The sequence below is a fragment of the Ochlerotatus camptorhynchus genome, unplaced genomic scaffold (genome assembly GCF_037179485.1).
Source record: "Ochlerotatus camptorhynchus isolate MF236.1 unplaced genomic scaffold, CSIRO-AGI_Acam_v1.1 ptg000137l, whole genome shotgun sequence".
Taxonomy (NCBI): Eukaryota; Metazoa; Arthropoda; class Insecta; order Diptera; family Culicidae; genus Ochlerotatus; species Ochlerotatus camptorhynchus.
The window spans coordinates 1,816,585-1,841,575 of record NW_027040627.1 but is presented as its reverse complement, the minus strand read 5'-3'; the positions used below and the strand labels follow the sequence as shown (position 1 = coordinate 1,841,575).

The following is a 24,991-nucleotide window of genomic DNA, read 5'->3' as shown; positions in this document are numbered from 1 at the left end:
CAAACAAAGATCATCGTAGATCGTCTGCATGAAGGGAAGATCACGGGTTCCCAATACATCTCTTACTTCACGGAAGGGTTGTCTATCTCGGGCCACTAGGGTATCCAACGGCCGTGCTCTAGAGGCGTCATTACCCGGGCAATACCAAACTGCGTAACCGCTGTCATCATAACCGGTTCTACACCTACACATATTGCTGTCAACGAGGTTTATTCTGTAGAGATGTGCGTCTATAATTTTTATAGCGTTCCAAAAATTCTCTCGGAGCTATGCTGAAGTTTCCAGAACTGTTCTCGGAGCATACCTGAAGCTCTCAATTCTATTGAAGGTCTCGGTACTACTCTGAAATAAATGGAACTCTCGTATACATCTTTAGGCGTCCCTTTTATTCTCTGAACTTCTGTAAAGTTCCTGAAATATTTCTGATGTTTTCATAAATTCTCTTAAGCTCTTTGTACTTCCCTGAAATTCTCGGAACAATTCGGAAGGCTACTCGATTTTTCATTTCAGCGCATCATGGAACTATCCTGAATTGTTCTAAACTAAACACAATTTTCCTCAACTTCGCTATATTTGTGAAATTCTCTTGACATCGGTGAAGTTCTCTAATATTCTGGGATCTTATTGCATTTTTTCGGAAGCTAATAGAACCGCTTTGTGATTCTTAAAGCTTCCAGTAAGTTCTTCATATTTTTAGGATGTTAATGTCCCTTATGTTCCTGCAGTTTGTTTATGAAGCTTCACTGAAATTATCAGCAATTCTTTTCATTCCTCAGAACTTCTGTACAGTTCCTAAAATTGTTGTGAAGTTAATGAGACTTCACTGAAGATCTCTATCCTTTGTTATAGTTAATCACAAACATGAAATAAATAATTTACTTGTACATGGAATACGAAACTTCAAGACACTGCATACTTCGAGATCATAGACTTACTAACATTAAGTAAATATTAAAAGTCTCTATAATAAAGCAAAAAAAAAGTAAATATTCAACTTAAATATTTAATGTATTTGATTGTAAATATCTAGACCAAAAATTTAAATAGACGGAACAATCAAACGTAAACAATGGCTTTAAACCCAAATTTCTCGAGAATCAAAACATATCCACGCAATCTAACACCAGCATCTGATAGAGCAAACTTCCTTTATCGAATGACATTGGTAGTTTGCGTGGGTGTGTTTTGATGCTGAAGAAATTTGCCTTAAAAGCCATTGTTTACGTTTGGTTGTTGTTCAATTGTTGGTCTAGAAATGTTCATTTAAAACTGATTGTCATCTTTTAAAAACGTTTTAGTTAATTGTTATTGTTGTTGTTTTACAAAAACAAGTTATTTTTAACACAAAATCTCAGGGAATTTTATTTAGCCAAGTTAGTGGACACCTTGTAGATAAAGAAAGACGATTCATTGGACTATCAGATCCTACACACAGCAAGAAGAATGATCAATCTTAAAATAAATTCACGCTGAAAATATTGAAAATTGTGACTGATTAAACGAAAAAGTTACTTTAGTTATTTGGCTTTAAAAAGGAGACATTTTAGTGACTAGCTAGAGAAATGTGAAAACGTTACTAAAAAGTGACTCGCTATCAACCCTGGGATGGTGAGTAGATAAGTTCATAATAGTGCCACTATGCGGCGCTAGTGTGTATATGAAAGTTCACAGTGGGAAGAATAACCAAAACCTTTCAAATGATGAGTAGATTTGTAAATAATTCAATAACTCAAATTTCGAAGTTTACGTTTCTGACTAATAGGGAAATTACTTTAACTCGAGATCCTGGCTATCTAGGAAATTGTTGTCTTTGGCAAAGTTGATCAGGTTAGCACCTGGGTGATGTGAAGACGGACCCAAAAATCTAACCTATCTCGAGCTGTCAAATCGAACCAATTTTTACTCTCCCCGTGTGACGAAACGGATAAAAATATTGCGGTTCATCAATATTAAAAAAGTTCAAACTTATATCAAATTATGTTATTAATAGTGGGATGTAGTGATAATGTAAGTCACTTTTTTTTTCTTCAAATATATAAAAATAACAAAAGATATTTTAATTTTGCTTCACTCTAATCATTCACAAGTTTACGAGCGTAAACAAATAATCTAAGAGTCATGATCGAGCTTTACGCATAATACTGTTTACCAGAGCTTGCTGCCAGTCGATGGCGCACATCTGGGTGATGGGTTAGCACTGATGTAAAATATCATGACGCTCACGCGAGAGTCGTCAACGCATCAAATAAATATCGCTGCCAGAACTTGTTTGACACGCAGCGACAGGTAGAGCCATGTTAAGTGACTGTCATCAGGAACAGTCTCTTCTCACAGGAAAAACGTAACCATCGCTGTTGATGATGAAGAGCACAACGGAAAGAGTGAAGACTGCCACAGTACGATGACGAGAAAAAACGAAACGACAAATAAAATGAAAACAAGGCCTACGCATTCCAAGTGCAACTTGGCATGCGCGACTGAATGAGTTACAAACAAAGCTGACAAAATTAGACGGAAGCTGTTAGACTCATGCTCCAACACACTCGCATAAGCAAGTGAATCGGCCACTGCTGTTGATTGTTGTGAATGTCGGGAATAATCAGATCGGTGATGGAGCACCGCCGAAGGTGACACTCACCACTTCTTTCATCAACAATGGGTGCTCATGAAGAGAACGTCGACAAGTACACTGATAAGAATGTAGCAAGCGTTATGTCTATCAGCTTTTTAATGATAGGGATTGTGATAGATTGCAATTCTGTCGCCGGTTAAAAATGTTTAAGTTACACTAGCGCCACGTAGTGAGTTAATTTTCAACTAATTTGTCTACCATGTAGCAGACCTTCGTTACCTGAAGAACTATGCTGAAACAACAACTTCCCAGATGATCAGGCACTTGAGATATAGCTAAAACTAGAACTTCACATGTACACTAGCTTCGCGTAGCGGCAGAATCCTGAACTAATCAGTTCACCATTCGAAAAGCTCTGGTTACTTAAACACATTTTCCGAAGAAACTTTCCACGTGCTCAGAATCTAGAGATAAAAAGCATACTTTGGAAGATCAGATGCACACTAGCGCCGCATAGTTAGTATATTTTCAACTGGCCTGTCTACCATGCATAAGGCCTTGGTTAGCTGAACAACAGCAGCTTTCCAGATGGTCTGGATCGATATAGAGCATTTTGAAATTTTACGTGTACACCAGCACCGTTTACTGGCTGAATTTGGTTATATGAACTGCCGAAGAGAGCTACTTTCAAAATGGCCGAAATCTTGTTTTTAAGTAACTTCATTCACGATTTTCAGAGTTGGTTGGAAATGCTATCTAACATGAAGCTTTAGTGCGATAGCTAGAGAAAGGTCTGAAGAGGGAAGGTTGATAGTTACGCTAGAGTACGGCAGTATGAAAATTGAATAGAAGTTGAGAAAATGAGCGAAAATGGTCATTACAATGGTCATTTTTGCTCATTTTCAACTTCTATTCAATTTTCATACTGCCGTACTCTAGCGTAACTATCAACCTTCCCTCTTCAGACCTTTCTCTAGCTATCACACTAAAGCTTCATGTTAGATAGCATTTCCAACCAACTCTGAAAATCGTGAAGTGTGCGTTTGACTAGTACTGGTCGCATTAATGGCCCTTGGCTCAATTTCAACTTCTATTCAATTTTCATACTGCCCCTACCTCTTCAGACCTTTTTCTTGCTAATAAATTATCACACGTTAGATAGCATTTCCAACCAATTCTGAAAATTATTCTCGCCTGATATCAGTTGATGATGATGATGATGAGATTATCACTATTGAGCATTTCCAGCCCAAAACGCAAACCGGTTGGTCATGAGTGTTTCCGATTTGAATGAAACATTTCTCACGTGTTCGCTGCTACTAATGGTTGCATTTTTCATTTAAATATGATTTTTTCCTCCAGAGTAACTTTTTAAAAGGGCGTATAAAAAAATGGATTATTTTTTTTTCAAAAAATCATAACTTGAAAACTATTGATCTGATCAAAATGGCATTTGAGAAGAAGTTTTAGGTAGTTAAATTATCTTTGCGGAAAAAAATACACTGAAAGAAAAACTTAGTAAATTAGTATCTAAAAAACGTAAAACGATGATTATCTCAAAACACCCCCCCTTCGATCTTTATAATTTTTTTTTTCAAGAAAACTGAAAAAATGCCCTAATATTTGGTGAAGATTGTATACTGGTAACTTTCTTAAAAAAAAATTTATAATTTTTGAAATTTTTGTTGGTTTTTACAAGTTGGTGAAATTGCATATTTTTTAGTAAAATAGTAATTTATTTGGATTCTACGCATAATTTTCAAAAACATTGCACATAGAAACTTTTTTTCTAAATCCAGCCGTTCTCAAGTTAGTGCAATTAAAAAAAAATAATTATAATAATTTTCTACATTTTGGGCCATTTTCAAATGTTAGTCGTGATGTCCAGCAACGAGATGTTTTTCCATGAATATATATTAAAAAACAGACAATTCATTCTCAAATATGGTAGCTGTCAGACTTACCCGTTTCTATTTAGACGCAACGGAAAAGAAACAAGTTTATAAGTAAATACTCTCAAATATACCCAAATAATCAACAAACCCACTCATGTGCCTTTTTTCTGTCCTCTATTAGTTGTATACCTGGATAGAATTGTGTATGTCATAACAGAGGCTCAAAACATAAACAGGTAAACAAATATGTTATTAAACCTGTAATTGAGATAAATTCTCTAGGTACTTCTCTGACGTATACCATATTGTGCCTTAAGAGCTCATCCCGCGATATCACAACTACATAAAAAGGCACCCCGTGGAGGCTTCTTACACTGACACTTAAAAAAGTTTGCTATAATCAATTGTACCTAATGAAGATAGGTATAATGTCAACATTGTAATTATTCTGCTACATATATATATATATTGGGACGATCTTCACCTGTTCCATTCAGTTCATCTCTCTTAGCGTTTCAAGTTAAAAAGCAAGTAGTTTTTTACGATGGATAACAATTTCAAGTGTTGTAAACCTCCACCTAAATCAATTTCAAAGCATGACACAGTAGCAGTTCAGTTGTTTATCTCAAAATTATTAGAATTTTTAAAGTTGCAAATAACAGTCCAAAAGTGTATTTTTATGTCAGATGGAGCAGCATCACAATACAAAAACATAAAAAATTTGGCTAGCATTTGTGGATTTAAAGATAAGCATAATGTAGAAATTGAATGGCATTTTTTTGCAACTTCACACGGCAAAGGTCATTGTTATGCGATTGGCGGTACCCTTAAGAGAATGGCAACCAGAGCAAGTTTAGCTAAGCAACACGAGCACCCTATAACGAACCCTTAACAACTGTACGACTGGGCAAATAGTCGTAAAGAAGATCTTCAAACAAAAATGTCATTTTGTTATGTTTCTACGGAAGAATACAAAAAGGCTGACACGGAATTTGATCCAATTTTTAAGAAAGTGAAACCAATTCCTGGAACTCGAAAATATCATTGCTATATTCCAGTTTCAAACAACCAAATTTCAGTAAAAATATTCTCTAATTCAAACGATACACCCAAATTATTCAATGTATTCAAATAATATGAGTTGTAAAATAAAATAATAAATATATACTGTTTTTTATCTCAACAAATCTTTCATTTGACCATATCAACGTGCTTCTCTTCCGCTGCCTCTAGATAGAAACGGGTAAGTCTGACAGCTACCATATCTGAGAATGAATTGTTTGTTTTTTAATATACAATCATGAAATAAAATCTCGTTGCTGGACATCTCGACAAACATTTGAAAATGGCCAATAATGTTGAAAATTGTTATAATTATATTTTTTTTAATTTGCATTAACTTGAGAACGGCTGGACTTAGGAAAAAAGTTTTTATATGCAAAGTTATCGAAAATTATGCGTAGAATCCAAATAAATTGTTATTTTTCAAAAAAATATGCATTTTCATCAACTTGTAAAAATCAACAAAAATTTAAAAAATTATAGATTTCTTTTTAAGGAAGTTACCAGCATACACTTTTCACGAAATTCAAGGGTATTCCATCAATTTTCTTGAAAAAAAAAATTATAGAGATCGAAGGGGGGGTGTTTTGAGATAATCATCGTTTTACGTTTTTAAATACTAATTTACGAAGTTTTTTCTTTCAGTGTATTTTTTCCGCAAAAATAATTTAACTACCTAAAACTTCTTCTCATATGCCGTTTTGATCAGATCAATAGTTTTCAAGTTATGATTTTTTGAATAAAAAATAATCCATTTTTTTATACGCCCTTTTCAAAAGTTACACTGGAGGAAAAAATGATATTTAAATGAAAAATGCAACCATTAGTAGCAGCGAACACGTGAGCAATGTTTCATTCAAATCAGAAGGGGTCGAGACAAAATTGACATTTTTTTTAACGATTTGAGCTAGAAATGCTCTATTGGAATTGATCATGATGTGTAACAAAAGAGATAATCGCATTATCGTTGTCAGAACTGTCCATTGTAATGTTTTTGAATAGTACTGATTAGGGCCTGTTCATAAACTACGTAGACAGTTTTTTGGGATTATTGACCCCCCCCCTCTCCCCCTGCGTAGACAATTGTCCATACAAAAAAAAATTGTATGCGCCGTGGATAATTGTCAACCCCCCCCCCCCCCTAAACTGTCTACGTAGTTTATGGACAGCCCCTTATGAGTGAATCGGTGGTGCTATTTTCATGATCTCAGATTAAACAAAAACCGTAAATCTTAAACGAAGATAACATTTTAGAGTTTTGACGTATTGAAGAATATTATTGTCTGGAGAACTTTGTTGAGAATGCCACATGAGTTTTGATTAGAATTGAAGTCCTCTACAATTCACTCTCTTTAGGAATTCTGAAGACAGTTCTGAAGGAATTTGACTAGAAGTTCCAAGTAATTTTAAGAAGCATTTCAAGAATATTGTCAGGAGAACTAAAGATGAATTCCAAAGTAGTTCTGAGGATGCTATTATCGGGATTATGAGTAGAATTCCAGGGAATTCTAAAGCAACTCTTAAGGACAAACTTTATGATGGTATGGATACAATTCTGACACTACCCTTACTGATCACCTACGGCTAAAAATCTCTTAAAAGTTAAACAATTAAATAATTCTGGGAGAGAGCTCCAATTGATAATAATTCCAAAGCAACTTGATTCTGAATATAATTTAAAGAAATCTTTTTAGAATTTCAAGCTAGTTTGAAGATAGTTTCAACAAAATTTTCGGCGGGGTTCAAAAAATCGGAGTAGGGTTCTAGGAGACTCTAAAGAAATCCAATTCCAAGGAGAGCTTCATGATAATTCCAAGAAAATTGAAAGAGATTCTCTCAACGTCATTTTGAGAAGAATTTCAAGGGAATTCCTTGCAATTCTGAAGTGAAACCAAAGCAAAGTTTGAAAGAATGCTTTCTAAATTTTAAAGGGGAGAAACTAAAGAAAATTCTCTTGAGAATTGTAAGGTATACGGAGATAAATGTAGAGTGAATTTCCAGAGTATTCTGGAGGTAATTCCTAAAGTGTTTTGCACAGGATTTCCAATCTGTTATGATAAACTTTCCTCGAAATGCCGGAAAGAATCATAAACGTATTGAGGAGAATTTTTAAATCTCACGCTAGAGATCACAAGTTCAAATGTCATCTCCGGATAAGTCATGAATGACCTCAACTGTATTAAACTAACTAATTTAAAAAAAAATCTTTGAAGGTATTTTCAAGATTATCCTAAGGAAATCATTAAGGCATTTTCTAAGGAATCCTGAAAAAAGTTCCAAAATTTAGTTAATTCAGACTTTGGAAATTATACAAGACTTCATACATATAAATTCAAGTCCAAGATTATGATTTTTTTTTTCAAGATTCTGATACTTTGATCTTTAGCAAATTTGAAGACCCTGGTCTAAGAAAACTGCTGCAGATTATGGGACCAGCATTTTCTGAAAAGTGGAACAGTGAGAGGAGATTTCCAGAATACTGACAGGGCAGAGTTTGACAGTAGGCAGCATGTCCCGGATCCAAATTATTTGTCTTGCTGTCTTGGGCCTCTTGTCACGTATATGTATGTTGCGATAATGACGTCCCATTATTGACCTGGTGATCTAAAACTCGTTAACATTTAATTTAAAATGAACAAATCTTCACGTGCTGAGGATTAGCAATTGTATAGCATTTTCACTGGAATCATTTAGGAAATTCTTGGACGATCTTGGACTTAATAATTGTTGATCATAACTATTTATTGTAGATCCAGAATACATTTTTGGTATCCCGTACTAAGGAAAAGTTCAGAATTTCGAGATTGGCGAAATATTCAAGATTCTAGAACAACACAACAGAATTTAATTAAAATAGGTATTCCCGGATGTATTCGAGTCCCGGTTAATTTATGGTTCAGGGGCGCGACAGCTTTTGTGCCATATCCCACCCAAATCAGCAATAGGTAGGTCCCATTTGAAGAACATCGGTTGAACCTCGTCGTGGCCTCAGAGTATTTAAAGTATTAAATTAAATTAAATTAAATAACAATACAAACTCGAGTAGCCGACCGTATTTTGCGCGTAAAAATGATCTAAAAACGTCACTCCATCGTGACAAAAAAAAAAACCGCTGAACTATTCTTCTATCGGACCAGGAGAGCAGTAGAAAGGATTTCGCACTCATCCTCGCGGTAATGGATTGACACAAAAGAGTTTGCTTTTTATGTGCTTTTCTTGGTCTTTCAACAAAGCCAAATCTGCATGTTCTTGCTGCAGGGGAAAACTGACTGCAGCCATAGAGTGAGGAGAAAAAAAAAAAGAGTGGTTAATTCGATAATATATTCATGGAGGAAACAATTCAATTCGCGGGGACCGTCAAATTTGCATTTTTTCCGGTCTCTCGTCCTGCCATTAGCTTTCATCCAAGCCGCATGGAATGGTTTGGTAAAGCTTTTTAATGTTAACACTGGTAAATAACCTCACAAGTGCTTATTCAGCTAGGGTAATTACTTTTAACACCTTGAAATGACAACGTGAAGAAAATTTAACTTTGTGAGAATATCCGGAGTGTTTCGTGATTAGGGTATAAGTGCTTTTGTAAGCAAAGACGTCAATCGTGTTCATCGGAAGGTTTTTAAAATAATTTTGTAATTTAAATGGTAGTTAAATTTTCGACGAAAATTTGTTTTCTCAAATGCACTGCGGCTAGAAAGTCATCTCGTGAAGGTTCCATACGAAAATATTAATTCTGGAAAAACTTGCTACAGTCGACTGTAAGAACTGGCACGACATGTGTTGCAAGAAAAAAAAAAAAGCAGCGGATGAAAGAAATCCACCCTTACATTTGATGTTTATGCCATTTGTTTTGCGTACGATTTCTCTCGAATAAAATCTAAATCTCGCAAACAAACCCATACCAAATCATAGAGGGATCTTTTCGCTACATAATGGTGTAGTTAGTTTTTGAGATTGAGCCTTTTATTCGTAAGAAATCGGCGATGACGTGTTTGTTTACAAATCTCGGATCACTCCCCGAATATGCTTCTAATTCGTAAATGCGCAGTAAAAAACATAACCGTGCCTCCTGTGAGGATTGAACTCACGACCGCTGGTTTACGAGACCAGCGCTCTACCACTGAGCTAAAGAGGCGAGGACGGGAGAAGGGCGCTCCGACCAGTACGGCTGGAGAAACGGCGAACTTGACCTTCTTCTGACGCTCCAGACAGCAAGAAAAAATATATCATTCCAGACAATAAATTAAAGGAACGCACACTTCAGAAGATTAGCCAGAAGCAAACAAAGTGCGCAAGTGAGTCATCACAAACAACTCTATCCATATGATGCGGTTTGTTTTTACTCACTTTGCTTTGTGTTCGTGGAGAAGGGAGATGTATAGCCAGTACACACCAAAGTGCTGTTGGCTTACTGTATGGATAGACAGGCAGAACAACGGAATGTGAGAAATGAGAGGTTGTTTTGATTTCGTTTTTGTCAGTAGGTTAGAACGTTCCGAAGCATTTCAAATTCGATAAAATTCAACTGTGTTATGATTAGCACTTAGATAATAACATCTGATTATACTCACTTTTATAGTTAAACGATTGTTATAATCAAGATTTGATTGATTTACCTGAAAGAAGAGAAATTCAAACTATTAATATCAATTGATGTGACAAATTGCAAATAATTACTGATACTCAACAATCTATTTCCAATTTAAACTGACCTCTGTAGCACACACACACTAATTATCTCAAAAACAGTGCCATTTGACTACCCTTACCCAACGTGTAACATGATATCCCATCAATCCTAGTGCTCTAAACCAGATTTCTACGATACTTTGAAGTATTGTGTTGGACCAGAGTTTTGGTCGTATCAACGATTTCCCAGTGAGCTTGAAATGTCTACCCCAACCGATCCCCGAAGCGCTCGGCGGGAATTTCAATTAGCCACCGCCGCCTAGCCCCTTCAAATATCCACCGCCACGACGAGCGTGCAATCGTGAAGCTCGTTTTCGGGAGCGATTTGCAATGAGCCAGGTGGAAAATATAACAACATCAATAGTAACAATAACATCCAGAACAGCAGCGGCATGTTTAGATTGGCCCAGCACACACGTGCGAATTATAATTGAATTAAATTACTAAAAACACTGACGTCCGTTGCTTCCACCGCCCCACCGGACCTCTTATTACCTGATGTGATGCGCGCTATTCTCCATCAATTCCATGGCCATTAGAGACAGTTTTGAATGTGCAATTATCTGATAAAACAGGCCAGAATTAAGTTATTTCGATACAACAGCAAGCCATAGTGGCAGATTAGTGGACAATGGGTTGATTGGAAGCGCACGGTGTGTGGAAAATTACAGGTCTGTTAATGGTTAACAAACGAGTTTTGATGATAGTTTTAGTTCAGATTGATAAGTAGGTCTATGTGCAACATCATTTTAACAGCGGGCGTTTATTCGATTTCTCTACTGTCGTTTTTCGGTTGCAAAAAGTCATGTTAAATATACATTTTCACCAGAGTTAGCGCACACCGACCAGGAAACCATTCCCGGGAAATTTACTCTGTGTAATTATCAATATATTAAGAGAAATTTTCTATTGAAGCAGATGAAAACTTTCTGGAGAGGTTGGAAAAAACTTCCGGAGAAACATGGGAAAAACTTTCTGAAGAAGTTAACAGACTTTGTCGGAAGATAAACGTCCAGGAGAAGTCGGAAGAAATTTCAGGGACAAGGCGGAATAAACTTTAAGAGAAAACTCAAAGAAGTAGGCAGACATTTCCGGGGACAATCAGCAGGAACTCTTAAGGGGAAATCGTAAGAATCAACCGGTGTCAGTCAGAGAAATATTTCAGGACAAGCCTGAACAAAAAAACTCCCAGATGATAGAATCGATAGAAACTACAGGAGGACGCTAAAAGCAAATCTGGGGAAACTGGCATACAGCAGTTTCAGGAGCAATTGCAGGAATCTTCTGAAACAAGCTTCCGAGGAGAGATGGAATAAATATTGACCGAAATTCCTAGAAAAGTCAGAATAAAATTTCAGGAGTAGTTTCAAGACACTTTCAGGGGAAACAGAAAAGATAGCGCTATCTTTTTTTTTTATATTAATTTATTTGTACAGGCTCAATCGAATAAACTTTACAGAGCCGAGTTATCATTTGCATTATACATGATTAATGTCTTAAATCTAGAGTTAAAGGAATTGAACCGATTACTCGCGGTCGTCTCGAGGTTAGTGGAGATTTACAATTTTTTGGATGGGGAAAGGGAGAGATAGCGCTATCTGTTTTAGTGCTGTGCTTGTAAATGGATTTTGCGTTATTCCGGATTTTTTTTTTAACAGCTAAGTGATATTGGTGACGAACGGATACTTGAATTTCCTGAATTGAGCTCGTCAGTGTGCGGATTGTGTCGGACGGCCAAGAGGTGTGTCAAGACTACATTCGAAACATTCAGTGCAAGCTCTACCACAAACCGGATTACTCCGTGAAGAGAACCGTCTACAATTGCGAATTCCCCTCTAACACATCAGGTCAGCTTGTTGGGTTCACTTGGCCAGATTTGGTGAGTTCATTTTATTTTGTCCTATATAATATTTTCATACTTTTCAACTCATTAAATACACGTCCAGTAAATTGTTAATGATTCCTACATTGAAATGTATTGGAGCGTATACGAAAATAGCTTCGGAATGCTTGCGTTCTTGAAATGGGCTTTTGGAGTTGCGACAGAGCTGTCACCTTCTAAATCCCGGATTTAAGCTTTTTGCAATTATTTAGATGGTTGCAGGGGGATTCTATCCATAATGCCACTGCCAGTCAGTGGGAGTTTTTTTTTTGCTTTATTATAGAGACTTTCAGCCTGTAGCTGGTTCGTCTCTTGGGAGTTAGATTATAAGGGAAAACAGAAAAAAAAATCCAGGATAAGTTAGAAGAATGCTTCGGAGGAAGTAAATAAACTTCCAGAGAATGTCCATAGATAGCTTATAGCTTCATTTTGAACAATAAAATTGTTGTTTAATGTTTTTCATACAAAAGAATTTAGCGAAAAATGATACAAAACAAAAATCGCAGAAATTGATTTACATTCTTTACATATGAAGAAAAGTACAAGTTGACTCGCATTTTGTATAAAAAGACAAGCCCCTTTCTTCCCCAGGGCCTTTGTTGAACCCTACCCCAACCCTTCGCATTTCTGGAGCCGGCAACTCTAATTCCAGCATTTCAAGGTACTTCCGAAACATCATAAACTTCTATACCTCCAGAAACTCAAGAACTTTACGGACATAGTAATCCTTTGATAATAATATCGCAGCTTCAGGATCTCAGGGTAGTTTAGTTTCTCTTGTCCCCCCGTCTCGAAGAGTCTCATCATCGCCCACTGGCCATTACAGCCAGTCGAACTCCAGACGAATCTAGAAGTACACTACCCAAGTAACATTGCTAGTTTTACCGTGGTTTTAAAGCATTCTGCAAGTCTAAATCATGGTCTACAGAACCCTCATAAAACCATAATTGTTAATTGGGTACCGTACTGGCGACAGCGTCCTGATGAGACAACGAAACCTCGCCCCCAAGATACTTTCCTGATTCTATCCTTCGACAATGTATCCGTGTAACCTCGGGTAAGTCGCAAGTATTCGGCGCAACTCTTCTAGGCATAGAAATAAGTGAATTTCGTTACAAACAATGCAGTCAAACGATGGCGATCACTCCTAATAATAGTGATACGGCATCTTGATATAGCTAAAGAAAAAAATGGGGAATATATCACAATAGATCAGAAAAATGGTCGCAGTGATGAAAATACCCGACAAGGAAAAAAAAACACAATGCATTACGGCTCCGTAAAGCTACGCGATTGGGCACAGAACAGAAGGGGAAGTGCAAACAAATCGGTGAATCAAAAGGTGGTTCGTTTTTCTGCTCAACAAGCGATGTGTTGTGGTAGCGTTCCACACGGGCTTGCAATGTGCACTCACACTATCATAGCATGCTGCCTATCTTAACTGCAGACAGAAGATGCCTTCTACCGCTAGGTGCGCTCTAGGCGGGAAATAGAAAGGTGACACAGTAGGAAGAAGTGTTAGTTTGTTTACTAAAATAAACTATGCCCATTTTGTTATGGCAAGTTTTGCTATAAGAAATGCTCCTTGTGTTTATTAGCGAAATTCACATGAAAGGTTGATTAATTGCGTAGGAAATCAGTTTGGCACGGCATTTGTGACCAGCATACACCTTCCGGTCGTATGAAGCAGGTCAAAAAAATTCCAAATCCGGCCATACATTTTTTTGTTTTGAATTTCTGTATGGCAAAATAGTGAACTTTTCGTGAACATTAACGGCAAAGACCTCACCAACACTGGGAGACCGTGAGTTCCTGCCCACCGGTCATATTTCCATCTCGAGGTGCGCTAGTGTTCGCAAATGACAAGTGGAGCCACTTTCTGATCCGAAGTTCTACTCCTGTGGATTGAGCCAATGTCTTGGCATATGTCATTGACAGACACGTTTCGAAAAAGATTCATCGTCATACGACCCATCCACCATGGCATACGAGCGAATTTCGTCGACTGAAATCCAGAAAGAGAGCCGCTCTTAGGAAATTCACCAAGCACCGCACACGATCCCTTCAACGTCACTATGTCAGAATCAATCACGAATCAAACGAGTTGCAAAACGGTGCTTTCTTCAGTATCAACGTGGATTGCAGAGAAAGCTTAAGTCACGTCCCAAGCAGTTTTGGAAGTTTGTCAACGAACAACGTCATGAAGCTGGTCTGCCGTCGTCTATGATACATAGTTAATGGTAACGTGGTCTACGCAATATATCTGTCTGAAAAATTTGCTAGTGTCTTCACGGACGAGATACTGAGCCCATGCCCGACTGGCTGCCAGTTACGTACCACTCTCTGACAAAACCATGAGCAGAATTGACATCAATCCCGAGATGTTTTTCAGGGCTTCCTCGAAACTCAATTTGTCGAACAATCCGGGTCCTGACGGAATTCCATCGGCGTTCCTCAAAACGCACTTGGACAGTTTGTTGTCTCCACTACTGCACGTTTTTCAACGGTCCGTGGACGTCGGTGTTTTCCAATCCTGTTGGAAGCTAGCGTACATGTTTCCAGTACACAAGAAGGGCAACACACAGGACGTTGGCAACTACCGTGGCATCACTTCGCTTAGCGCTGTTCGAACTCGTTGTTATGGAACCGTTACTCGCTCACTGTAAGCCGTATATTAGTATCGCCGGCTGCTTTTTGCAATGGTTTCAGTCGTACCCCACCGATCGCTATCTTACTGTTGTCATTGGTCATCACCAGTCCCGTATGTTCGCTGCCACGTCCGGCATACTCCAGGGTAGTAACCTGGGACCGCTAATTTTCCTGATTTACTTCAACCAGGCTTGATGGAGCTTCGCTCGCGAGTTTGAAATGAGCCGAGCGTAGCATTTTTCCGAGGAGTGGAATGTCTACTGCCAAAATCATTCCACTGAGCTGCAGAGCTTGTGAGCGAAGGAGTATAAAATGAGAGTGAGGTTTTCTGCCATTCATGTTCATGTTTTCTATCACACGTTCTTACTCTCACTCTGGGTGAACGCTGAGCTTTTTGCGTCGAACAGTTCACTCTCCCTCTCTCTAGGGGAGTTTTTGTTTACTTCTTCCATATTCCTGCCGCCACTCACTCGAGGTAAGGGCTGGCTAAACTCGCAGGACAAGAGTGTTTTAAAACCTCCAGTGAGTTTGAGGAGTTTCAGCATGCCTGACTTTAACGATGTGAATCTGGTAGTTGAGGGACCACGATTATCTTAGGCAGATGACCTTAAACTCTTCCTTCGAATTCACTCAATTGAAGATTCCCCCTAATTCTGCGAGTCACGTGACTCTCTGTCACCGGTGAGGTGACAATTGTCACCTCGTGTGAGGTGACTCTCCGTGCAAATCAAATGGAGAGTCACCTCACACGAGGTGACTATTGTCACCTCACCGGTGAGAGAGAGTCACGTGACTCGCAGAATAAGGGGGATTGTTGCTTCCTTCAACGTCAGCTGAATGCTTTTGCTGATTGGTGTATTCTGAATCATATGGAGGCTAACCCGTCCAAATGCTCTGTTGCCTCTTTTTCGCACAAGAAAGAGACTATTATGTTCAAGTATGTTTTTTTAGGCACTGAAATTGAGTGCGTCAGCGAAATTGAGGACCTAGGTGTGATTCTGGATACACAACTCTCTTTCGAGCAGCACATCTCGTATGCCGTCGACAAAGCTTCCAGAATTCTAGGGTTTATCTACAGGATTGCCTAAGACTTCACGGATATCTACTGCCTCAAATCGTTGGACTGCTCCTTGTCTCGCTCCATATTAGAAAGAGTTGAGTCTCTTCAGCGACGGTTCCTGAAATATGCGCTACGTAAACTGCCGTGGACGGATCCCTTCCGATTGCCTAGCTATGAAAGTCGCTTGCAACTGATCCATCTGGAGCCGCTGTCGGTCCGAAGAGATACAGCAAGGGCATTGCTAATTGCGGATATATTGCCCTGCTCAACCCAAGGCCTACGGAATTATTCAAAGCTGCGCCTGCCCATACCGCGAACTAATGATAGCATGTTCTGCGCAATCGGTGGTTTACAGAGACTCTTCAATAGGGTCTCTGCACTGTTTGACTTTTACCTGACTCGCCAGCTGCTTCGCCGGAGGTTTAGTTCGTTTTTTTCTACATCGGTTTAGTTTGTCTAGTAATGTTCTTTTTTTTTGCGAGATGACTATCTATGTACTTATTGATGTTTATAAACATAAAACTAAAACTATAGATTCAACGTGTTTTTATGTTACTTCATACGCGAAGTTAGCGATTTTCAGAGTTGGTTGGACATCCCAACATGAAGCTTTAGTGTGATAATTTATTAGCTAGAGAATGATCTTTAGAAGAGGGTAGGTGGATAGTTCCGTTAGAGTACGGTAGTATGAAAATTGAATAGAAGTTGAAAATGAGCGAAGGGCCATTAATGCGACAGTTATTAAAGTCAAACGCACATCTTTTGCCCAACCCGTACGATCATAAATAAATAAATAAATATATGAATGATCCTCATATGACATCCAGAAATTTGAATTTTTTTTAATCTTCATTAGAGAGTCGTGTCCCACATCAAATTGCATCACGGAGAAACATTGTAGAAAATTACCCTTTGGGTATTTTCTCTTAAAAATTTGGGTAGAAGTAGTTAAGAGTGTATTGTTTACACTGTATTTTTATCGCTGTCAGTTTTTCGAAAGTAGAAAAAATGGCGTCACCCGAAAAGCAACGTCGCGAAATGATTTTGCGCAAGCACCTGGAAAATCCTCAACTCTCTCATCGGGACATCGGAAAACAACTCGGAATCGTGCAGTCAACGGTGAGTCGTGTGATTAAACGTTACTACGAAACTCTGAGCATCGAACGGAAGGAGAAATGCGGTCAGAATGGATGTTCTAGTATTGATCAGGATCACAAGCGTTTTTTTTTTTTTTTCTTTGTTTTGTGATTTTTAGCCGTAGGCTAGTTCATTTGATAGTAGAAGGTCAGGCTTAGGGCCTGCCTCTAAGGAAACGTTTCAGTCTAACATTAACGTAACGTAAAACTGGTTCTGAAACAACATTAAAAAAAAAACTTAATGTAAAATGGGAGTTACATCGGGACTGTGGTGAGGAATGGATGCGCGAACAAGGTAGAGCTCCACCGTAAGAGACAGTGCCCCAGTCCGGCAGAGATACCCGACGGCAGGAAAATAGGAAGGTGGAAGAACACGGACAGCGCAGCCAACGACGAGAGTGCTAGATTTGGTTGTACAGGTGGGAGTCCTTCAAGAAAGCAATCAGCGCAGCCAGCGTCGAGGGGTCGCTGCCAAGTAGCTCCCTGATGTTCTCTGGGAGTCGGTGTTGTTCGCGTAGCCTTTGAAACTCTGGGCAGACACACAGCACGTGTTCCACCGAGGCAGGGATGCTGAAGATTGGACAAACCTTGTGGCAGGGTGTCCCACCAAAATTGTGGGAAATCCTCGCATGGCCGGTCCGGAGTCTTGAAATGATCCGTTGGTCCTTGTACTTGTGGCTGTCTAGCCAGGGTCGTACGGTTTCTTTGATCTTTTTCAGGAAAGTGGTCCGCGACTGAAACTATTTCTCCTGCCAGGCTTCCATGATAATATTCGCGATCCAACGCTTGATGTCTAGGAGTGGTACGTTCCTGGTGAAGCGGGGACCAGATGGACCGGATCCCGCCAGCCTGTCCGCAGCCTCATTTCCAGGAACACCGCAGTGCCCGGGAATCCACGTAAAAACGGTTGAGGGTGGGGCATATCGTGTAATGGCTTGTATCCGCGGGGCTTCGGCTTCCAGCGCCTGGATGACGCTGTGTGAGTCCGTTAGCACAAGGATCGGTTGATCTGCAGGAGTGATGGCTGCATCAAGAATAGCAGCGGCTTCTGCGGAAAAAACGGAACACTCCTCCGGTAGACTTTGACTTGTTGCGGAGTTTGGTCCTGCCACTCCGAGTCCCACTCCAGCCCGTGATCGCGATCCGTCCGTAAAGCGATGAACGTGCCCCGGATAGACCGACCCAAGAAGTTCTGCAACTGAACGCCTCAACGCTACAGAGTTATCTCCGGCTTGGAATCCTCTCTTAATCCGCTTATCTATTTTGATAACGTTAGATCGCCAACTTTTCTCCCTGGCCACCGGGGGGAGGTCAAGGTTGGCTGCAGTGCGGAGGGCTCTGTTCCCCTCGTTGAGGAGAAAGACCCTATCATTCCCGGATGTCTTAGCAGCGAGGGCAGCGGCTTTCGTAGCAGTAGCTGCAGCAGATCGATAGCGGAAAGGGAGGACTCCGATTTCCGCACAAGCAGCGTCTGCAGGCGTGGAAGGTAGAAGGCCGGATACGATGCGTACGTAGGTATTGTATACCGGAGCGAGGATGCGGTTCAGCTTCTCGGTGGCTAAGCAGGTAATTTCAATGCCGTAGAAAAGTCGACTGTCGATAACAGCCCGGGTGACACGAAGGCGGATCTCGCGGTTACTGGAGCGGTGCGGGCGGGAGATTGTCCTGACGATGTTGATGCGGCTACGACAGTTTTCTTTCACCGATCTGAAGTGTTGGTCGAAACTTAGAGTCCGATCCAGAATTACCCCCAGAACACGTAATGTTTTCTTAAGCGGAATTGGATGGTCCTGGATGGTGATCGGTGGTTCCCGAATCAGAAGGCCCGAGTGGCAGATATGGCACCGTACACTCTTTGGAGCGGAGAGCTGGAAACCAACAGAAAGCGCCCACCAGCTGACGGCGGAGACAGCTGCTTGGGCAATATTCCTGGTCCGTTTAGTCGTTCGTCCCGTTACGACGATGAGTATGTCATCGGCATAGACGATTACGTGCACGTTCTTGGGCAGTCGGCTGAACACCCCGGGATCACAAGCGTGTCGTGAAAGCGTTTAAGCGGAATCCCAATACTTCGGCCGGGGATGTGGCCAAAAAGTTGAATCTGTCCAAGTCTTTCGCCAAGGACCGGGAGGGACTGCATTCGTACAAAGTGCAGAAGGCTCCAAATCGTGACGGACGGCAAAATACGGTGGGGAAACTGTACACCCAGATGCTGACGAAGCCTCATTGTCTCATCATGGATGATGAGACTTACGTCAAGGCGGACTTCCGGGGCTTCTGTTCTTCACCGCCCAGCACAAGTTTGATGTTCCGGAGGAAGTAAGGAAGCCGAAACTTTCAAAGTTTGCCAAGAAATACATGATTTGGCGAGCGATCTGCTCATGTGGCAAACGGAGTGCGCCGTTCGTGACTACCGGGACTGTAAACGGGGAGATCTACCTCAAGGAGTGTCTACAGAAGCGTCTGCTTCCTCTGTTGAAGCGACACGAGGGCCCTACGATCTTCTGGCCGGATCTAGCTTCGTGCCAGTGATCAAATGTTGTCCTGGAGTGGTAAGAAGCCAACGGGGTCACTTTCGTACCCTCGAACGCACCGCAACTAAGGTCCATCGAAAAATACTGGGCTTTTATGAATCAGACACTACGGAAGCATCCCAAGGAGGTCAGATCTGAGGAAGACATGAAGAAAAAGTGAAATCCCATACAGAAGAAGCTGCAGCCAGATGTTGCACAGAACCTAATGAGAGGAGTTAAGCGTAAGGTGCGGGCGTACGGTTATGGTATTGAAGTTGAATGAAATAAATATTCCAAAAGCTTACTAATAGCATATATTTTATTGTCTAAAAGTTTGAAAAGGATCGGTCTACTAGGTAATTTTTTACAGCGTTTTTTTCCGTGATGCAATTTGATATGGGACACCCTTTAGATCAGCTCCAACTAGAAATTAGAAGTATCAGTTCGGGTTATCACATTTACAAAACTTGTCTTCCTGTTCATTTTACCCCATCTTCAACATATTTGTTAAATTTAGATAGAGCAGGAATTAGGGTGTAACAGCTTTTGTAAATAATGACTTCTATTGATGATTTCTAGAAGTTAGGGCTTGCCAACGCAAATCAACAACAACTTACGCAAACCAACATACCCGACGGTTTGTGTTGGTTTGCGTAAGTGTGCCTTGATTTCCTATAAAACACCGATAGAAGTCATGGTTTACAAAGGCTGTTACGCCCTAATTCCAGCTCTTTCTAGAAATGTTCGCTCACTGCATAATTTTACTCCAATTTTAAACATCTTATGATGTGAATATATTGCTTAAGACCTATATTTTTGAAAATAAGCAATGGTTTTAACACTTTCTACACTTTTTTCTCGCAAAATCCTTCAGTTCGGCATTATAAAAATTACATCAGAACGCGCTATTAGAATGGTTTGGCATTTTTTGTTTATTTTTACATCACTTAATAGTTTAAGAAAATCACTAAATGTTCCGATTGTTATGAAATAAGATAAAAAATAAGTGATGCATGACCAAAATAGTAATATCAGACGTTTTCCTGACGAAACAAGTACCTCGTACTACTGTAAAACAGATTCTACGAGGCTGTCAAAAGACGAAATCTGTAATAAATGTGCGCATATGTGATACAAGTGGTCGTCAAAAAACTTTTTTAATTATTTAAAAAAAATTAACGTTACTTAAGGGTTTTGCTGATATCAGGAAAACAACAACAAAGTGAATGTGTTGTGCAAACATTTACTAAATACCAGAACAATTATCGAAAAAAAATATGCTTACATTTGATGTAATTGACGTTTGGTCCAAATTTGAAGTTTAATGCACAAGTTTCCGTCCCACAGTCATGCCCTAGGCGTTGCACATAATAGACCAACTATCGGAATCCCAAAAAAGACTTTCCACCCACCGTAACCACTAATCTCTACCTCTCGATCCACCACCGAAAAAAAAAAACACCGCCATGCCATGATTAGAGTGATAATTGACGATTTGACGAGCGTAACTAATCGACCTCAATCACTGCTCTTCCGCACGCAACAATATTTAGAACGTGTGTCCAAACATTCGAACGACGCGCGCCGCCCCGCTTAACGTGTCTATACCGACCACCGACGGCGAAGGACCGTTCGTGGCAAAACAGCAGTGCACACATAACAAATCATGCAAATCAAAATGATGCTGTTGCCGTGATTTGACCACAGAAGTAATTGATTGGTTTGGATTAGGCTCTCAATTAAAGCGATTTGCCATTCACCATCAACCGGAGCGGGCTTGCTGGACTGGAGTGTGGAACGCAGCGGATTACGATTGTTTGGGTAATTTTTATCTTTGCGATAGACAGGTGTGATTTGCTGTCATGTTTCTCAAATTGGGGAAAAATTTATAGCAGTTTTCGATTGATTATTGGTGTTGAATGCTTTATTTTAGTGTTTAATAAAACTATGCATAACACAACATAAGGTCAGCACAGCTCGAAAAAGTAGTGTAAATTTATGTTACTAAGATGCACATAAATGGAGCGTCATATATCCAGGGTGGCCAGTGAATTTTCATTTTGAAATTCCCGGTTTTTTCCCGGTTTTCCCGGTTCAAATCTTAAAAATTTCCCGGTTGTTAATATTCAACAAAAAACTGGAAGGAATTTACTGAAAGGATAAAAAATGTGATTTATGGAGATTCCCAAAATTCTGGGGCTTTGAAATTTGTGTAGAGTCTGAAACTAGAACTTTTCTTCAAAATTTGTGATAAATAACAATCTTCGTGATGCAAGATTTGGAGAAAAAATAATTAAAATGTGAGATTTTGAAACAATTTCAAGATCACAGATTTGAAGTAAAAAAAAATACTTATGAGTCGTGGAGTCATAATTTTCAAGCTCTTGGAAGCATTTTAAGGGTTATAAAAAATAACAGAACAATCTATAGAATCTTGCGGACAAAGCTTGGAATTTTTGGTAAAATTTATAAGAATTCAAAGTGTTGATTTCAAACATATATTGAGAAGGATTCTCACACCGTTGTCGAAGGAGAAGTTCTGAGCAGAAGTCCAAAATTAGAGTCCTTAAAAATTGTTAGCTGAATTTGGAGGGATTTCTGTGGAGAAGAATGCAAGTTCTAAATTAATTTTTAGGTAAATTTGGAAGTTTTCACAAGGCGGCTTATTACGGATGTCACTTCACGCTGAAAACTTGTCACTTGTCGTCACGGTGAAGTGATTCCCATTTGATTTGTACGGCAATCACGGCTCTTATTCTGAGTATCACTTCCTTATCACCGTGTAGTGACACCCGTAATAAGGCCCAAGGAGTTATGAAAAACAAAACTTTAAATCTTGAGGAAAATGACAGATGAATTTAAAGAAGAATTCCAAGAGAATTATGATCAGAATTCAACATGAAACAGAGCTCTAAGAGTGTTCTTGGGATAATGTCAACCCTATTGCGAAAGATTCATCACAGAGCTCCAACAAAATTGATTGCAAAACATTTGCTGATAATTAGAAAGAAATTCTTTAAAATACTCCAAAGCGTTTCTAAATAAAATTTCGAAAGATGTCTGTTGTTTTGAATAGAGTTAAATTAAAAAATTTAAAAGATTTTTAAAGGAATCAAAGCCTCGAAATAAATTCAAGGAAATTCTAAGAAGGATTCCAACTAAATTCTTAGAAGGGTTTCCAGTAAATTCCAAAAATAATTCAACGGTAATTATTGCGCGGAGTGTTTTCTGGTTAATTTCAGAAGAATTCCATGATAATTCAAAGCAGAATTCCAAGTTCATTCTGGAATTCATATCATGAGAATTTTGAACAACGAAAAATTGAAACCCCGGAAAAGAATAATTCAGGTTCGGTTTTTACAAATATTTGTTTCCAAAGTCCAGCATCTTAAATATTTTCTTTTAAGGACCATGCACTTTTCATCTGAAATTGAAACGACAAAAATCAATTTGCAATATTGCTGAGTGATTAAATTCTCAAAACAATAAGACGGGAAACTGAAGAAAATTATGCAGCAAATAGAGCAAGACATTCATTTGGTAAAGGATCACTCTGTTTTAATGGTTTATTCTGAAATCCTGGTGTAAAAAATTGTTCCTATGGTATGTTTAATTTATTTTTCCCGGTTCTCTCGTCGAATTCCCGGGTTTTTCCCGGTTTTCCCGGTTACTTTTCAAATTCCCGGATATTTCCCGGTATTCCCGGTTTTCCCGGTTTGCTGGCCACCCTGTATATCATACAAGTTTACATGAGTTTGTGAGACATTTCGTGAAATATTCCAAATATTGTGTGCAACCTTGCAAGTTGCTTGTTTACGTGAAAACGAAGTTTGCATGCATGGATGTTTACATCACAGAATTCCGGAATGAATTGAGATTAGGGCAAAACGGCTTCTGCAAACAATATGAATTCAATCGTCGATTTCTTGTGAATTCTCTCTCTCACGCAAACAAAATATATTAACTACATGAATCATAGCCGTGCCTGATTGTGTTTGAGTGTGAGCAAATCGGTGGTTGAAGCATTGTTTATAAGCTATTCACAATTTACCCCGGAAAACTTCTCTATGTTTGACAAAAATAATCATAACAAAATACACAGCCATGTTGTATGACTTTTCGAAACTAATAATTAAGCTGTACTTCTGTAATTAATAATTGAATTTTCCAACTAATTAAAAGGTTTTGTCATATCAAAACCTCCCATATAATAGCAATGCGCAAACGAATCTGCATTCGAATGGCTTTTCAACTTTCCCACAGCAAAACCATAATCATGCTTTTTATCACCATCTCGTTTGACCTGTACTCTAAAACCGGATGATTAATAACAAATTTAAAAAAACAAGTAATTATTCAAAGCTAACTTTTTTCCTGCTATTATTTTTCAAAACAACAATCTGTACAACTACACATCGGGCAATGCAAAAAAAAAAAACGCTTCCACTAAAACGCCATTATTTCTCATGATTCCGGCGGGTGCGAGCTAAACACAATAGTCATAAACAACAACAACAACAACAGCAACAGCAACACTGCACTACTGGGAAGGTGAAAACACAAAAATTTATTCCCATTCATTTTTCACAGCCTCTGGCCACCTCCATCACTAGAGGTACTGCCGTGATTTCAATTCAATGAGAGAGCCGCAGAGGCAGGAGACACGTGTGGAATTATTTCATACCTCAGCATCCACCATGGCAGCACTCACACACACATACACACAGAGGCGCAAATATGAAAAAAATGTCATGTAAACTCGTGTCAGCATAAATAATTTAATTATATGATTTATACACCGCGTCGTCGTCGTCGGCGTCGTCGTCCACCGGTCGCGATTTTCCGACCGTCTGTTTCTATACTACCAGAACTGGGCGGTCAACGATTGGGGGCAGCGGGTGTGTGTTTCGGTATGTGGAATCCACCGCATTTCGAAGGGATTTCAATTGTTGGTTGCGGTAGCGTTCGCCGGTTATATTTTTTTTAAATTCATAAATTCTGCTGCAGCTTATTGCTATTATGAATTTTATATGGCAATTATTTAAAACTTTACATTTCGATTAGTTATATTGTTTTTCTGCACTCTCAGCTCGGCTGAGGTTATTTTTTTTTTCGTCCGACCGAACCACTCAACCAATGGGCTGGGGTGGTGGTTTTCCTGAAAGCTGGCATACTGCGGGTGTGAAACGAATTGGGTCGTCGTCGTCAGGCCACCCTTTTACCTTCATTTGTATAGTTTTTTTTAGCACGATCAGATGCAATAAAAATCATTCTACTGGGGACGTGTTATCGAGCATGAAAATTAGGCGTCAATCGTGAATAAAAAACGTTTTTATATTTTACAGCATAACAGGTTATATCATACTAATCAAATATATTGCACCACAATTAAAACAATGAATTTTCGGCATCCCTTTCATTAGTTAATTATCTTATGCCATCAACTTGCAGATAATCTTAACAATTACATCCAGCTTTAATTTCGTGGGAGCTGTGAAATCCAGGAAAATCAAATGTCTTTTCTGAGACAAGCCAG

At 39.2% G+C, this 24,991-nt stretch overlaps 2 protein-coding genes and 1 non-coding gene across 6 annotated transcripts in view; 1 reads left to right on the top strand and 2 right to left on the bottom strand.

The window, feature by feature from the left end:
* The window catches only part of LOC135700502 (uncharacterized), a 430,325-nt gene that overhangs the window by 312,570 nt on the left and 92,764 nt on the right, over positions 1–24,991 (bottom strand). The window lies entirely within an intron of this gene.
* Positions 1–24,991, top strand: part of LOC135700489 (uncharacterized) — a 325,126-nt gene that overhangs the window by 210,201 nt on the left and 89,934 nt on the right. The window lies entirely within an intron of this gene.
* TRNAT-CGU (transfer RNA threonine (anticodon CGU)) lies at positions 9,590–9,661 on the bottom strand. The gene has a single exon. It is a non-coding gene; the product is annotated as a tRNA-Thr (tRNA).